The sequence below is a fragment of the Dermacentor andersoni genome, chromosome 1, assembly GCF_023375885.2.
Source record: "Dermacentor andersoni chromosome 1, qqDerAnde1_hic_scaffold, whole genome shotgun sequence".
NCBI lineage: Eukaryota > Metazoa > Arthropoda > Arachnida > Ixodida > Ixodidae > Dermacentor > Dermacentor andersoni.
This window is the reverse complement of record NC_092814.1, coordinates 60242695-60256349: the sequence shown is the minus strand read 5'-3', so window position 1 is coordinate 60256349 and position 13655 is coordinate 60242695.

Genomic DNA, 13655 nt, shown 5'->3' with positions numbered 1-13655 from the left:
AGAAACCATGTTCTACGAACAACTGAATATACTCAAATTCTCTCGATCGTAAAGCGGTATACTCTGTAAACTTATTTACACCCTTACACCCTTAAGGGTGCAAATATGTTTACAGTGTAGGGCATGGGAAAGACTCTCTTGAGCACGAAATGACTGTGCATCCAGATTGTGGCATCTCTTTCTGCCCATACCTCCCCCCTCTTGAAAGCTGCTCGAAGTTTCTTTGAATGTTTTGATTATGTTGAGTGACAAGCTATACATTCGAGGGATACAGAAATAGAAACAATCTTGAGCTCTACGGCCGGCCCATCGCCTCAAAACAGAAAAGGAGCTGTAGAGTTACTCCCCCATGGAACACTTGTGGGGGTTGGCCTTGGAAGTTAAACAGTTGATCTGTATAGGGGAGCATATGAAGGGGTAAACATTGTGGAGTTGACCTGGGTCGGAATTCCGGCTTGCTGGCCCCGGCTGATCCTGTGCTCCGCCTCTTCCTTGGTCACGATGTCACTGCGATTGGGCCTTAGCGCGCCTAGCGGCCGCAGTCCCACAACACTTAGTCCCCAGTGTAGTATGTGAAAGCAGCAAATGTTCCTCTCATCAGGACTAATTGTTGGTGGATGAACAGTTCATCCTCTTCAGGGGACGAGTCTTTCAAGGTCTAGTAACGCTGGTAACACGGTTACTCCTCATCACTACTTTTTTTTTTCTCACTCACCTACGTAGAACAGGTTATTTATTTATTTATTTATTTATTTATTTATTTATTTATTTATTTATTTATTCTTTAATGCGGGCCGCCATCGCTGTAGGTCGCCAGAAACCGTTGCGATGTTTTTCGTACGAGGTCGGATTAGACGAATACATGCAACCGGGTGGCCAACGGGGACGCTCGATGAGCAAGAGCCAGAGGCTCGGATCGCAGGCCTCATGTTGGCCACCTCACTTCACGCTCTGACTCACTAAAACAGTTCAACTTGTAAGCTGCAGCCGGCGTCGACTAATCACGTACTGAATTTGAAAAAGCGTTATCACGTAAGAAAGGGTAGTGAATGGACTGCGAGTCTTGGCTATCGCATTTCCTGCGATCACGGTATACGCCAGCGCACAGCCGCCGACCGACTACAAATCGCTCTTACGCAGTAAAACTTGCACGAATCTAGTGCCCGAGTGGCTGACGCCTGCCCGACATCGCATGCAGGCGGTTCTGGTGGGCCCACAGCTCGTTCGGCCTGGGCAGATCGGTCTCTAGAAAGTGCCTGGTCAGAGCCTGCGCATGGAGCACAATCTCGCACCGACGAGCCCATAACTTGAAAGCGCTGTCATTTTCAGGGTTCTTTGGGAGCGAAACACCAACGCCGAAAAGCGTGTGCGGCCGCCAAGGCGCGGCTTTCCGGCGAGGAACAGGCATGATCTCAGGCCGCCCCCGGAAACCCGACACGTCGTGCACCGCGGCTCAGCCCTGCCCGCTCCTCCGCCGTGAAATGGCCGCGGGCCCCGTGCTCGAGCGGCCGCCCTGCGCTCCTCCCGCGCACGCTGTCCCACGCCTCAGCTCACTCACGGCCATTCCGAGAAGCGGCCGCCTGTGGCTGCGGCGGACACTCCTTGTTTACCGCTTTGAAGCTGCGCAGCCGAGGACTGTCGTAGGCAGCACGGTGCCGCTAAGAAAACTTGGCTCCTTCAGTCCGGGGGTTTGTGGACCACTTTCAGTCACCAGAGAAGCCCGCGCAATAAAGAGGAGACCCCCTCGGGCTCTGCGCGCGGTCGACTTGTGCCAGGACCTGTTGCGTTGGCTCCGTACTGCTGTGGCGAGTGACGAGCCTCTGGCAGCTTCGAATGCATTAACTGCGTTTAGATTCGCTGGGAGCTGAGCGCAAGAGTACCGACGTTCTCTGAAGACTTCAGCAGATGATAACAAAATCCAAAGGATCGACATTAATATGAAGCTGTCTAGAACGGCAACTCAGAAATCGGCCAACTGATTACTCACTTTGTTTCTTGGCTCAGTGGCAGAGATGTGTAGCTGACTAGGAGGCCGAAGAATATATATACACATACTATAAGCGGCAGCTTTTCGATCCGCTATACAGATCTAAATTTTCAAGACACAGTCCAACATAATCATGCAATATATTAACTGTGAACTCCAATTACTTCTGTAACTTCAAGCCCGTATGGAATTTTTCAGTATGTTATACGCAGTACTGAGGTCAGAATATTATCATCATCAGCCTATTTTATGTCCAATGCAGGACGAAGGCCTCTCCCTGCGATCCCCAATTACCCCTGTCCTGCGCCAACCGCGATTACAGCTTTCTCCTGCGAATTTCCAAATGTCATCACCCCACCTAGTTTTCCGCCGTCCTCGACTGCGCTCGGCACACGGAGCTGCGCGAGGGATCATCAACCGCGTAGCTACCGGGCAGCGTGACGCTGGGGGTACTGACAATCGGGACTCTCCTTCCACGTACACCGAAATTACTAAGCACTTTTACTTGGCTCGGAGGATCTACCCCCTCCCACATTGCAAACTCAATAGACCTCAGGCTTTGACACTAAGGCTTCTACAGACGGGGGCTTACCCAAACCCCCTACTTCTTCACCAGGTGTACCCCGAAATTCAGACAACAAATGCATGTGCACTATGCAATGATTTAGCGAATTTACCTCACATGCTCTGGCGATGTCCCGCGTTACACAGCGATGAAAACAACACTTCTTCACGTTGGGATGCGGTCCTACGCAGCCCCAACCTCGAAGAACAGTTATGGGCTGTCCAACGGGCCCGCGACGCGGCGGAGAGACTCGGCCTCTCTGTCCCGACGTGGGAGCGGCCCGCTGCGCGCTAGTGCGCGCCCTAAAGGACCCTAATAAAGTTTTTCATCCATCCATCCATCGACTGCGCTTCCCATCTCTTGGCACATATTCTGTAACCCTAATGGTCTACCGGTTATATAACCTACGCATTACATGGCCTGCCCAGCTCTATTTTTTTTTTCTTACTGTCAATTAGAATAAACGAGAAGAAAGGGGGTTAACCGAGGGGCCCGACTTTTATTAGTCATATCATAAGAAGCCAACAAACACTGACACCAAGGACAACATAGGGGAAATTACTTGTGCTTAATAAATGAAATGAAGAAACGATAAATTAATGGAAATTAAAGTGGATGAAAAAACAACTTGCCGCAGGTGGGAACCGAAGGTTGTGGGTTCGGTTCCCACCTGCGGCAAGTTGTTTTTTCATCCACTTTAATTTCCATTAATTTATCGTTTCTTCGTTTCATTTATTAAGCACAAGTAATTTCCCCTATGTTGTCCTTGGTGTCAGTGTTTGTTGGCTTCTTATGATATGTCAATTAGAATATACGCTATCCCTATTTGCTCTCTGATGCACACCACTCTCTTCCTGTCTCCTAACGTTACATCTAACATCTTCGTTCCATCGCTCTTTGCGCGGTCCTTAACTTGTTCTCGAGCTCCATTGTCAACCTCCAAGTTTCTGCCCCATATGTTAGCACAGGTAGAATGCATTGATTGTACACCTTTATTTTCAATGATAGTGGTAAGCTTCCAGTCAGGATCTGACAATGTCTGCCGTATTCACTCCAGCCTATTTTTATTCTTCTCTAAATTTCCTTCTCATGATCCGGGTCCCCTGTGAGTAATCGACCTAGGTTAAAGTACTCCTTCGCAGACTCTAAAGGCTGACTGGCGATCCTGAACTCTTGTTCCCTTGCCAGGCTGTTCATCATTATCTTTGTCTTCTGCGTATTAATCGTCAACTCCACTCTTACACTTTCTCTGTTAAAGTCCTCAATCATTTGTTGTAACTCGTCCTCAGTGTTGCTGGACAGGACAATATCATCTGCAAACCGAAGGTTGTTGAGATATTCGCCGTTGATCCTTACTTCTAAGCCTTTCAAGTTTAATAGCTTGAATACTTCTTCCAAGCACGCAGTGAATCGCATTGGAGAGATTGTGTCTCCTTGCCTGACCCCTTTCTTTATAGGTATCTTTCTACTTTTCTTGTGGAGAAACAAGGTAGCTGTGGAACATTTGTAAATATTTTCCAAGATATTAACGTGCGCCTCCTGTATTTCTTGATTACGTAATGCCTCTACGACTGATGGGATCTCTACTGAATCAAATGCCTTTCATAAAATATGAAAGCGGTATAGAGAGGTTGACTGTACTACGCAGATTTCTTGATTACCAGATTGATGAATGGATGTGATCCATTGTAGAGTATCCCTTCCTGAAGCCAGCCTGTTCTCTTGGTTGACTGAAGTCAAGTGTTCACCTTATTCTATTGGAAGTTATCTTGATGACTATGTTAAACAATACTGGAAGTAAGTTAATGGGAAAATATTAATTATATACAACGGAACTCTAAGTAGACGTGCATGAAAAAAGACGTAGTTGAAAACTATGTAATCACTCTGACAGCCTTGGGCGCACAGAAAAATATCCGACAAGAGAATTCCAGAGGGAGATATATGAAACTCTCCTGTCGGATAAACTATTTATATAGTTTTCTTCAACGACGTCTTTTGTCATCGCACGTCTAGTTAGAGCTCCGCTGTCGTCCTCTGTAAATTTTATAAGACACTAACGGTAAGAGTGCTATGAGTGCTACAAGAAAACCTGCTTAAGGAGGTAAGGGTGTTGCCAGCAAGTACTGAATACTTATTTATGTAAACTCGCGGACTGGTGCGAACAAAGGGCGATGAAATTAATTTTTAAAAAACAGCATCAAGGACAATTACAATAACAATTACTACCAATTTTAAATGGAATATGCATATAGACGATATATGCCCAAAAGCATTTAAGAAATAATGCTACCTACGCAGGAAATTAAAAGGGTCTCCGTCAAGCGTAAAACTTGAAGCATATCGCACTATGGTTCGACCAGTCCTAGAGTACTGGTGGTGTGGGATCCCTACCATGCTAAAAACATCGAAGAGGTGGAGCGCATCCAACGTCATGCTGCCAAGTTCAACTAATCTGATTATCGAAAACATTCATCTCTTACTGATATGCTAAGGCAGCATAGGTTAGTGCCGCTCCAGTTACGCAGTCAGATCGCCAGGTTGAAATTCTTGTACTTACTTTATCACAACAAAACAGGATTGCCACGTGAATCCTACTTACTTTCTGCACCACAAAGATCATCAAGATTAAACCACACAAAAGTAATAAGGCCATATTATGCCAGAACTGAACAATTCCAAAATTCATGTTTTTCCCTACGCAATCGAACAACGGAACCGCCTGCCTGCTTGTGTTGTTGAATGTACTAATGTTAATAACTTTGAACGTTCTTTGCGAGCTCACCTTTTTTAACCCTCTCCTGCTTGGGCAGCACTGCTGCCTGCAGTATTTGTAAATTAAAAAAGAAATATAAATTTTTACAGTGTAACGGCATGGACGATTACATCGAAGCCAAGATGCTGAAGACGAAAGAAATCAGTAAATGACTGGACAAAAAAAAAAAAAAAAAAGAAAAGAAAGAAGCTAATGAAGAATAGTGACGTCATACAAGTATATATAAGGAGTGGACACAGCTGATATCAATATTGCATTAATTAGCAGTGTATGCGCTTGCTATTCCTTTTTAGAAGTTCGCCATTGTCAGGAGCAAAAGTTAAACAGCGAAACAACAGGAGCAATATTAGTAATTCACCGCGAACTGACACCCACTCTCCCTTCTATAAATCAAGCGACTTATAGTTCTGTAGTGTTTCCCCTGTGTGAACATGTGCCATGTTTGAAATATCGCGCCACAATTTTTACCAGTTCAGTAATGTGCCACAACACTGCTTGTTTCCAATGCTCCTAAAGGTGCCAGAAATGCGCTAACAACTCCAATCGAAGTAAAGTACGCTCTATAGTAATGTACAAGGACGTAATTAATTGACGTTGTTTTCACACAAATACGAGTCTGCATTATGTGTGCATTCTAAAAGCTATGACCCGTCGTGATTGCTTGTAGCTATGGTGTTGGGCTGCTAAGCACGAGGTCAAGGTTTTGAATTCCGGCCACGGCAGCCGCATCTCGATGAAGGCGAAATGTGAAAACTCCCGTGTACTTAGATTTAGGTGCACGTTAAAGAATTAACCCAAGGCGGTCCTAATTTCCGGAGTCCTCCACTACGGCGTGCCTCATAATCAGAAAGTGTTTTGGCACGTAAAACCCCATAATTTAATTTTTCTACAAGCAATAGCGTAGCGGGCATTATGGTTTTATTTTTACGTAGTGGGAAATGGGGGAATGTTCAGCGAAACCGAATTTTCAAAGGCTTTTCGATCCTGAGTGCTGTTTCGCCACTGGCTGGCCGCCTTCACTAATGATATATCCAGCATGACGATTGGCTGGAATCTATCGAACATTTATAGCGGAAGTTCTTTTTTTGTTAATATGGGACCTTGCACCCAAACAAGGCTGCCAACCAATGGCGGACAGTTCTCACTAGTCAAAAGCTTTGGGAATTCGGTCCTGAACTCCGGATCAGGGGCCGAATTCACGATGGTTTTTGTTCGTAAGTGCTCTTCGCCAGTGGCCGGCCGCATTCGCTACTAATTATGTCCAGCGTCACCATTGGCTGAGATCTGCTCTTACGAACAGTGTTAGCGCAAGAACTTTCTTGTGAATGAAGCTTTTCGTTCGAAAGTGGTATTTGCCGTTGGGGCCGGCCGCCCAGCATAGAGATTGCTTGGAATTTGCTCTTACAGTCAATTCTAGCGTAAGATCTTTTTGGCAATACGGGCCCAGTTTTGACAATCTGCGTGGCGTTGTCGAAATGGGTGTTTGGAAGATCCACCCCAGCGAAACGTGGCAGCGGTCACCGGGATACGTTGCAGTGCAAGCGACAGACATGGCAAAATAATTCATGTAACGTGCAGCGCAGCCGAGCGCGTGATTGTTCAACGAACGCAAATGTGCACCGCTTTCTCGAGCTTTTAAATAATAGTTATAATTTTAAAAATCTAATTTTAAACAGTGGCGGCAACGACTGCGTTCTGGAGCAACTGCGTGCACACCGAAAGTTTTCCGAGTTCCGTGCAAGTGGCGAAATTTTCGCAAGTAACGTTCCTTTAGCGAAGACGGCTGACCATGCAGTGGCACAGTTCTTATCAAAGAGTATATGATCTCGGGCGCGTCTCCTTCAAGATTGTTATCAGTAAGCAGTCCATCAGAGGGACATGTCACCCACGACATAATAAGCATGCATTGACGTAGTAGTTCTGCGGAAACCCGCAAGGTGGAGAGAAGTAATGAATAAAGAGAAAATCAGACATCCACCCGTTCGCAGCAATTGCTACAAAGGAAACCCATACGGGTTCCTCGAAAGAAAAGCCTCATAGTTGAAGAAAAATTCGTCCTGGTCCGGGACTCGGACTATGAGTCCGCGTCCGAGTCCGAGTTCTTCAACTATGAGGCTTTTCTTTCGAGGAAACCGTATGGGTTTCCTTTGTAGCAATTGCTGCGAACGGGTGGATGTCTGATTTTCTCTTTATTCAATAAGCATGCAGTACGATTCGGCGACGAAGCACGGTTGTCTTGAAGCCAGTCACATTGATGAGACGTGCCTCTGAACCAGAGATTTACGCAATAAGCTAACCCTTGAGTGCTTCTAGAGTAAAAGGTTCGGTGCTTACATTATGGCGATCCGTCCACGATCCCTCAGTGAGCGGTCGGCAGCTAAATTTTCTGAACAGCATACGCACGATGGGATCCATTGAAGCTTCACATTTAACCCATCCGCCTTTCGTTGATCTAAGAGGATAAGGAGGTTTTAGAAAAACATAAAGTATTCTTCGAGATATGGTCTTGAAATCTTGTACACAAATGTAATGTTATGTACTTATCTTGAATATGCAGTTCACTGTTGTTTTTTTTATCTCCACTGCTTCTAATTTTATGCGAGCTTCCCTTAAATCATGCTTTCAAAAGATTTGCAAAATATCAGTTCCTGCAATTTCGCTAAACAGGGTATCAGTGGCTTCTGGATGATTGAAGGAATGCCGTAAGACCAACTTTATCGCCCTACCTCACCTAGAACAAGAGTTACGATATTTCAAAGCTAAGCACTAGAAAAGTACAATTCCGACTTTACCCGCCATGGTTGCTCAGTGGCTATGGTGTTGGGTTGCTGAGCACGAGGTCGCGGGATCGAATCCCGGCCACGGCGGCCGCATTTCGATGGGGGTGAAATGCGAAAACACCCGTGTACTTAGATTTAGGTGCACGTTAAAGAACCCCAGGTGGTCGAAATTTCCGGAGTCCTCCACTACAGCGTGCCTCATAATCAGAAAGTGGTTTTGGCACGTAAAACCCCATAGACAGACAGACAATGAACTTTTATTGAGGTCCTGAGGGACTAGCCGGTGGAGACCCGTTGGGGCCCCCGGCTCGCCGCTGGCTGCTCCCATGTCGGAATCGGGAGGCCAAGCCTCTCCGCTCTTTCACGGGCCCTCTGGACGGCCATGGACTGGAGCCTGAGTTCCGTACTAGATATGGCCTCGTCCCAGTCCCGTTCGCTGGTGAGGGACGTATCCCGTAACGCAGGACACTGCCAGAGCATATGAGGTAGAGCATAATTTTTTTTTTTTCTATTCCGACTTTCAACTTCAAAACCTCGCAACTCGTGTTCTAGGTAGAGTGATAAGAATGGTTTTACGGCATTTCTTGAATCATACAGAAGCCATTTACGCCATATTTAATGAAATATGAGGAACACTTACTTTGCAAATCCTTGCAGAATATAATTAAGGGAAGCTTGCATAAAATTAGAACCAATGAAGGTAAACAAAATGGATCTATATTCGAAATCAGCACATAACATTACATGCATGTACAAGTTTTTAGCCCCATAGCTCAAAGAATAAAGATTTAAAATTATTCAATCTGGGACCCACATCTTCCCCTAATGGTTCCTCGCCTTCTGGACGAACACACCGACTAGAGCATATTCAGACTGTAGTCTGTGGGGTCAGTCTGTGGGGTTAGTCTGTGGGCATCAAGGGAGCTGCGATTACTAGCACATTACTGCATGTACTTGCTACACTTTTTTTGGTAAAAATTCAGAAACGCACTGTAAAGATGATTGCATCAGTCACCAAGGGCGCACCTTCTGCACAGCTTTCTTCAGAGTTACAAAGAAAAAAGCCGTTAGTCTGTGGGCATCAAGGGAGCTGCGATTACTAGCACATTACTGCATGTACGTGCTACACTTTCTTTTGTAAAAATTCAGAAACGCACTGTAAAGATGATTGCATCAGTCACCAAGGGCGCACCTTTTCACAGCTTTCTTCAGAGTTACAAAGAAAAAAGCCGTTAGTCTGTGGGCATCAAGGGAGCTGCGATTACTAGCACATTACTGCATGTACGTGCTACACTTTCTTTTGTAAAAATTCAGAAACGCACTGTAAAGATCATTGCATCAGTCACCAAGGGCGCACCTTCTGCACAGCTTTTTGCGGAGTTGCAAAAAAAGAAAGCCAACTACAGAAAAAAAAAATACCGCGTGACATATGCTCGCTTGCGCGTAGTGATTGCAGCGCTCCAAAACATTTCTCGTACGAACGAACTTAGCATCTAGCAGGGTGTGCTGCCGCCTAAAAGGCGGCAGGGCAGCGACGTACGCGTTGGCTGTGCCATTTACGCCCGCGATGTGCTTCCCTCGCGGCGGTTCATGATAGCGATAAGCAGACGCAGCGGCAGCACACCTGGCTAAATGCTATGCTCGTTTGTACGCGGAGCGTTTGGTAGCGCTGCAATCACGGTGGCAAGCGGACATGTGAGGTGGTATTTATTTATTTATTTATTTTTTTGCATTTCGCGGGCATCTGCAGTAAGCGGGAAAACACTAATGCTTAATAGATAGAAAGTTGGAAACTGTCTAATCGGACGTTTTGCAAAGCGCTCTACAACTTTCTAATCAGAATTTTTTGCCTAACTTCGTTGCTTCCGAAGTTGTTTAATTAATCTTGAGTAATTATGCAATTAATCAGAATACAAGAAATTGTGTGACTTACTGGATACAATAGTCAGCGACATGCATTTCGTCACGTCGTCTTAGAGTGCATCGGCACATTTTTAAACTCTGGCTAAAGTTAGATGGGACACCCTGGATATGGGGCTTTTGTTTCGTAGGTATAAACAGTGTCCGAATTTTCTTTGTCCTGTGGGAACGGCGATAATCAGTGGTTTCCTTTTTTGATTCGTTTTGTACATGCAAGCGTTTGAGTATATGAGATTACACAATACACCAACACATGCTTTGTAACCGAGATATTTGGCGCATATTATCGCCTGAAAATAAATCTGTGATCTTGTATTGTCATCTTGTATATTATACAGGGTGTTTCACGTATAGCTGGAACTAAGGATTTAATAATAAAGTGGTTAATCGCAACTGGGTGACACCAACGACATATGGCTTGCCGTCATGTGGCACTCCTCAAAGTATTTTTTATATCACCTGTCACCTGTCACCTTGTCACCTGTCAATCCAGGCCATCAATTCGCAGGAAATTCAATGAAGTTGTCTCACACACACTCGCTCTTAGTATTTCGCTGAATTAGTTAACTGAGATCAGTTATTCAAAATTTTTAGGGCCAAATGCATTTTGTTGCCTTAGAGGGGGTTCAGAAAGAATCGATCTAATTTTTTTGTGGCAAAGTACATGCTGCGGGGTGATTTTTTCGGCGTTTGAAGAAAGCCCGCGAAATATGAAATAAAACAACGTGACTGCGCTCGTGCGCTATCGTATTGCAGCGCTCTCAACCGTGCTCCGAGCCTATCGCTTATCAGGGACGACGGCACGTCCCTTGCGTGCCTAACCGTCAAAGATGATGACGCACTGTGAAACCGATGCCTATAGAGCCGCGCCCTCTCACTTCGCCACGGTCCGCGCGCACGGTTGTTTTGTACGAAGCGCGGTTGAGAGTGCTGCAATACGATAGCGCATGAGCGCGGTCACGTGATTGTATTTCATATTTCGCGGGCTTTCTTTAAACGCCGAAAAAAAAATCACCACGTAGCATGTACGTTGCCACGAGAAATCGGATCGGTCGTTCCTGATTCTCCTCTACAATGCAACGAAACGCATTTGGCCCTGAAGTGGGTAATAAAAATTTTGCATAATTGATCTTAGTTCATTAAATAATTAAGGGGGATATAAAGAAAATATTCTAAGGAGCGCCACATGACTGCAAACCATATGTCGCTGGTTTCATTCAAGCGTCGGTTAGCGATTTATTTTAAATCCTTGGTTCAAGTTACGTTTAACCCTCTGTATAGTGAAGTGCTTTCGACAAATGTAAGCCGAGGTGTTGCAGTTTTTGTTTGTTATGTTGATTACGTTCAGCGTTCTTGTGTTACCAACATCGAACGGCAGGGACCTTCGTCGGGCATTTAGTCCTTGTCTCCTCTCGATTGCACGAGGAATAAATAAACCAAATAAAAAAAGCAACAAATAAAATCCTCTACTAGCGTATACCTACTGCGATGTTAACTGTTTTCCTCGACTTCTTCGGCCAAGTATTGCGTGGTGAAGCCCGCTCTGGCTGTGACTTTCCTTTTCTTTCTTTTATTCGGGGGGGGGGGGGGGGGGGGTGCGGTACAAGTGTTTTGAGCACTTGTGTACTTGGCAACGGGAGCCACTGCGTGGTTTTTGATTTAGCAGTCGTCTCGGACTTGCTCTGCCCTCGCTTGATTCAGCCAGACAGTAGCAACTTAAGGAGCCCAGAATCGCTGCTCACCGAAAACACCATTTGATCTCGAGACCGTCAACTAGAAGCTGGCGTCTACGTCAAGGTCTGCCTTTTCTTCTCTCGTGTGAGGCGACGTCAGGGACAACAGTAGGCTGGATCAGACGCCGCTGTCGCTCTGCGGTGTCTTTGAATGGCCCGGATTGTTCGCGTTGACCTTAGGCGCCCACTCTGAGTGCTGTACAAAATAGGGCGGGTCCTGAACGCGGAAGCAGTTAAGACGAAATACAGGGGAAAACATTTGGAACAGAACTCGTGTCAACTCTTAAGGGATGCATAATAGGCTTGAAGGAATTAAGAAAAAAGAAAATGCCTGAGCAAGAATTTTGAACTCCTCACGTGAACAAGCCGCTGTGATTTCAGTACACCTGGAATGTGTTCCACTAGATTTTTGTCTGTTCCACTACTTTTGTCGGCCTTTCGTGCGCGCGCGCGCGTGTGTGTGTGTGTGTGTGTGTGTGTGTGCGTGCGTGCGTGCGTGTGTGCGTGTGCGTGCGTGTGTGTGCGTGTGTGCGTGCGTGCGTGCGTGTGTGTGTGTGTGTGTGCGTGTGTGCGCGTGTGTGCGTGCGTGTGTGTGTGCGTGCGTGTGTGTGTGTGTGTGTGTGTGTGTGTGTGTGCGTGTGTGTGTGTGTGTGTGTGTGTGTGTGTGTTTAGAAACCTAGTTTATTTGTTCGTATGAGTAAAGACGTCTACACAATATATACGCGCCTGCCCGCAAGTGTGTGTGCGTGTCTGTCTGCCTGTTTGCCTGTCTGTCTTCGGTCTGTCCGTCCGTCTATCCGTTTGTCTGAGTAATAATCTGAGTAACTCCAAGTGACGGCAAACAACATTACCTTAGTTCTGTTCAGCTACGCGGCATTTGCATATTTTTAAATCTTGGCGCATAATAGCTGGGACGCCCTGTATAGTTGATGCTGTAGTGAAGGTCAACTCAACTGAGACTACACGGTGTTGAACCTGCGCCGAAGTTTGAGAACACGCACATTGTAACCAATTGCTGCCGAACAGCTGGCTTTCTTATTATCACAGCTACATAAATTTTTGAGGGCAGAAGAGGATAAAGCGAACCTTACGGACGTAATAAAGGCCGTAACTCTTTACAAGGTTATTCGCAACCATTCCCAGTCAAATCAGGCGCTGTAAACAACCTTCGCTTCGGACGGACCTCCCACTTGATACTCAACTATGCGCCTCGTCCCTCTTTACAGTCACCTATTATCTCTGATTCGCGCCGTCCTGTCGTCTATGTTTTTGTCTTCGTCCCTTTAAGCTGATTCAATGTGCCTTCTATATAAGCTTGACGTTCTTCCCGGGCACTGCTTCGAGCTCTTTATACCTCTCGTCCCATCATTCTTTCTTGTTTCTTTTTGTTTTTCCTTTCCTTGCCTTGTCAGACGAGGCTTTTCATTTCAGTGTTGTAACTGTTCCTGCCACATGGTTGATTTCTTGTGCATTTCTTTCAATATGTCGTTGGAGTGGACGCCACACGCTAGGTGCAGAGAGTGCGCTCCTAAAGCTCTGTAAATCAGTCGCAGTCTAGGACTATAGTATGGGCGAGCACGACGCGCTTGACAAAGGTGCGCAGAACATCTGCTCCAGACACCGCACCAGGCTCGCTGAAGCCGTACAAAAGGGGTCACATTCACTTGATTTTCCTTTCTCAAGTTCTCTTTGGCATTGGCCGGTAACCTTCGGTAAAATTACGTACAGCATCAGAAGTTGCTGAAATTTTCTCTCATGTACAATCCTAGAATAAGCACTTTTTGTGAATACGAGCTCTGAACTGTTAGGCGTCCACGGAAAATGGAGAGCCATTGACGTCTGTGGTGTTGACGCCCTGGGTGGTGCTGGTACATCTTCGAGCACAAGTTGGAAT